We start from the raw sequence: 4,879 nt of genomic DNA on the forward strand, positions 1-4,879 counted from the left end.
GAAACTGTCACTGTACATGAGGAAAATAAAGTATTACAGCGAACCAGGTGTGCGGCTGGCCCACAAAGTCAGTACTCCTCTTGTGACGTACACGGTAGGCTATTCTATCTCCATGTGTGCATCATTCTGTACACAAGTCTTGAAAATGTGTATTTTCGTGTGATCACTCGCTGCCCCCTTCACGGAGATCACGTGATTCTGCATTGTTCCGAACACACCTTTTTGATTTAGCTCATTTTTCAAAAACTGGGAGCCGTGTCCTGCTTATTTTAGGCATAACTTTTACCAAATACATTATTTTCTCAACACTAAATGAGTTTAAAAAAACACGGTGACTCACCGGTTTAAGAGCCGGTTGCTGACGTCCCTTGCTGACGGTGTGGACGTCTCTAATTTCGTAGGTCTCTCCCGGGTCAATCTCCTCTATTACCCCATTGACCATTTCCTTTTTTTGGGGGGGGTCGATATTCTCATTTAGTTAACTTCAAACGCCAGTATACCGGGGATTTTGCTGGGGTCGTTCGGTCCTCGACCTCCTCAGTGCCAGGTGTTCCTAATTAGGCAGGACGGCCCAGGTGCTTTTCCCAGGTGCTGCGTTCAAGCGCTCGTCGTAAAATCCCTTCTCCCCTTTCTTGTGTTACGACTGTACATTTGTTGGTTTTGATAACCTTTGGTTCAGTACAACGTTGAAGGTACAAACTCAAAAATGTTTGGGGGGGGGGGGGTTGAATCCCCAGCTCAAAAGAAAACACAACTTACTCAAATCAATTAGGTCAGCTCAAATAATCACTTGTTTGTCAATGCAAGTGTTGCATTTATTATCGTGGTAATAGTAATGACTAGTCAAATATTGCTTTGTCTTGGTCTCCATAAACTCTAGTCTTGGTCAGTTTAGATTGTATTAACTGTAAAAATGACCATACACGTTGTGGAGAATGTTACAAGAGTTTAGGAGACGCCTCAGCTTTTCATATTTCATCACATACACAAATCATCTGTAAGCTCCTTAGTAGCAAAATCCAACCAAGTAAATGTAATTAAATCTATTACCTGCAGTATAGCCCTGTATAGTACCCTGCCCCTAGGTTCAGTTTTGATTCTTTGACTGTACAAGCTCTCCAAGCTGTCAAACCAAAAGGTGTCAGGACCATTACAGTAAATGCTCCATGCAGTGAAGTGATGCAACAATTGCCGTCTAATACCGGCTGTATTTACATCCTCAAAATATCCTTTTAAAGGCGCAATTTTTGTTTGGCCTTCGGTATATATTACCATCAATGATTTAAGGTTTACTCTGTCCACTTATCATGTCCATGTTGTACGTATAACCTGTATTTGGCTTATTTGTTAGTTTATCCGACTAAAAAGTCAGTTGTCTCTACATACATGTGTAATGAGCTGTGAGCATAAAACATAGTTTTTATTTACACTCTAAGCAGCAGTTTATAGGTGGTTTGACCTCTGAGAAAGACGTTAATCATTTCTTAGTTAGATAACAAGGAAATAAACAACAATAATTCACTTGCCATGAGGTCACTTGACCTTTGCAGGGTGTTGAAACTTCAGAAAACAAAAGTCTCTCTCTCTCTCTCTCTCTCTCTTCAGAAAAAAGTAGTTCAACATTGCAAACGTATCTGCTTACTAATATTAAGTTGGAACAAAACCATTAACACAAAATGAAATCCACGTACAAACATCAAAGACAAAAATAGTTGTCTTAATTGAGCATACCCGAACACGATTGTACTTAACTTGATGAATGAGTAATCTAATTCCAATGGACATTGCAACACAGTTCTAAAATTGCATAAACTGACCGAGTCAGAAACATCTGGATTAGGGCAGAGTGTGGGATTCTCGTGCACAAGCCCCCATGCTGTCCTACTCTCCATCTGACGTGTAAATGAGATTTATGCAAGCAGTACTACTGTGTGAAAACGGCCACGGCTGGGTGTAAATGCAATCCACATGTTAGCGTATTACATTCCTGTAAAACCAGCGCAGTGCCCGTGGGGAGTAGCTCAGTACCGGATATGAGTGCATGTTTGAAAGAGAGCGGGAGTGATGGTTTATGAGTTAAAAAATGTTCCTTGCCTCTCAACATAAGAAATCTCCTTCTTATCCCACACAACTGTGTCAGCTCTCTTAATGGTTGTCAAGGTCAGGTCTGACAGTAGTTTTGTGTTAGTTTCCTATGAGTGCTCAGGGGTGGGCAACCTTTACAATCTAAAGGACGGTGGCAGGCGAGTAGGGCGACGACGACGCGGAGGACGACGGCAGGCAAAGAAGGAGGCCGGCGGCGGGAGCGAGGAGGACGATGAGGAGGACAACAAAGAGGGGGGGGGGTGGCTGCAGGCAAGGACGGCGGCAGGCAAGGACGACAACGGGGAGGACGAAGACGGCACCAGCGAAGAGGACGCCGGCAGGAAAGGACAATGACGTGGAGGATGAAGACGCCGGCAACGAAGACGACGGCAGCGGCGAGGACGGCGGACAGCCAGGACGACGACGTGGATGATGACGAAGAGGACGACGAAGGCCGTGGCGGCAGTGAGGACGGCGGCAGGCAAGGATGACGACGTGGATGACGACGAAGAGGACGGCAGCAGGCAAGGATGACGACGTGGACGACGAAGGCCGTGGCGGCAGTGAGGACGGTGGGAGGCAAGGAGGATGACGGCGAGGACGAAGATGAAGGCTGCGGCAGCAAGAGGACGAGGGCGGCGGCAGGCAAAGGAGGACAACAGCAGGCGAAGAACACAGGACACCGACAGGGCGGCGGCAGCGAGGAGGACCAAGATGACCGCAGCGGCAGCGAGGAGGACGGCGGCAGGCGAGGATTTAGAAATACAGAAATGTAGAAATTGATTCATTTAATTATGTTCTGTTTAGGTGTAAACTGATATTAATGCAATAATGTATTCATACTTTTATCCAAGCATTTATTTATTCATTCATACGTGTATTTACGCATTTAATTATAGACGTATTCATTTATTTATGCTTAAGTCCTTTTGTGTCCTCCATACAACTGAACATCAAAGTCTGAGAATAGATGCTCACATATATTTAATGACCAATTATTTCACATATTTCCTGACTGCCTGTCAATGCAAAGCTTATTGAGGATTGCTTCATACAGGCAGAAATCTTAAATAGCGGTTTAGTTTAGAGTGATTTTAGTTTATCATTGCCAGCTTTTAAAATGTGTAAAAAGCACAAAAACAAGCATTGCATTAAGTGATGTAACTCTTCTTGTAATCTGAATGTATAATTACAGAGTGGACCCAATGTAACACTTTTTACTGTGCAAGTTAAGGAGCGCATAACACAGAAAAACAAACTGAACTTCAAATGAGAAGCCAACTAGAAAGGAGCACGGTGAGAAGTGACGGTGCAGACTGAGGGCTGGGGAACATCCAGCAGGAAGGGAAAGAGACAGAGAGAGAGAAGTCATATGAGGGTGAAGGATGGGAGAGAGCTTGAGGGACAGTCCGTGAGCGGGAGGGTGCCAAATAAGGAGAAACGAGAAAAACCAAAGTCTGACTCTGACAGTGGAGCACTGAGCTCAGCTGATGGCCCTTAATGAAGTAAGGCAGCTGCTCCTGCTGCTGCTGCTGCGGAGGAGGAGGAGGAGCCCAAAGTGACAGGCCGAGTCCCACTCTGACGGACGGTGGAGAAGACTCTCTCACACACACACACACACACACACACACACGCATGCACACATGCACGTACACACAGCAGAAGACGCCTGAGGTTTAAAGCATACCAACACCATGGTAGACATGCCGGGTATCGTGCAGCAGAGCGCTGATGGACAGAACATTGTCAGGATTCTCTGAATGCATTACACAGTGAGCATTTTCCCTTCTCACCCTGTGCGGAACATCGGAAGATTCACCATCCGGTCCGGGATTGATATTTTAAATACCATTGTCCCATCATAATTGTGAGTCTTCCTACAGGTGGCACATTTTTTTTTTACAAGCATGCTAGAGTATTGGGTGTCCACATGTCTTTTTGTTTTCAGCATTGTTGCAGATTCAGTCAAATCTTGAAATAGCGGTGAATCTTCCTGAATGAAGTCATTTGCAGTGGTAGTGAGCTGGAGAATAATAATGTACTAAAATAAAATAATGCTTAGAATATTCCATTTATTTGTTATAACAAATGTTAAATTAAGTAAACACGTTCCAGCTGGATTCTGGAGTTTGCCACATTTGTGCAAGTGGGTGTGAAAGTCTGCATCAAGCTGCAGCTTTTACTTTGGTAGCAAAGCCCACCACTTCCCTCTGTAGAAGGGAAAAGAGTATGTTTATTTCATGTTCTGAATTATCAACAAGGCAAAGATCATCAAGAAGACATAAAAACAAAAAACATTCACATTCGTTTAGAACACGACACGACAATCCTGAACCTCTTTGTTCTGAGCCCAAAGCATCGGCATATTAAATCCACTGGAAAGTTACTCTCCGGAAGGAATTCCTGATGTGTCAAAGCCAAAGCTGTGTAAATTGGGTTTGACCAGTCCTTGATCCACCTCATTCAAAGCATAAACCGTGTTATAGAGTTTAAATATGAAAGAATTAATTACAAAGCCAACTATCAAATCTACCAAAGGAAAGTCCTATTTCCATTGGAAACGTTTTGGGTTGAGGTCAGAAGTGGCATTAGAAATGCAAGATTTACAGCATGTGGATCTTTAGTTGATCATATTAGAAGGTGCATGAGGATATAGGACAGCAGGTGGCAGCAAACCACTTCCAGCAATTGGGGAAAACAAAGAGGAAGACGTTTTTGAACTATTTTGTAAAAATTAAAGATCAGTATATTCATATTCAAAACGTTTTTCTCTTAAATATAAAAGCTTGACACA

This window comes from Pungitius pungitius, chromosome 1, assembly GCF_949316345.1.
Source record: "Pungitius pungitius chromosome 1, fPunPun2.1, whole genome shotgun sequence".
In the NCBI taxonomy this organism is placed as follows: domain Eukaryota; kingdom Metazoa; phylum Chordata; class Actinopteri; order Perciformes; family Gasterosteidae; genus Pungitius; species Pungitius pungitius.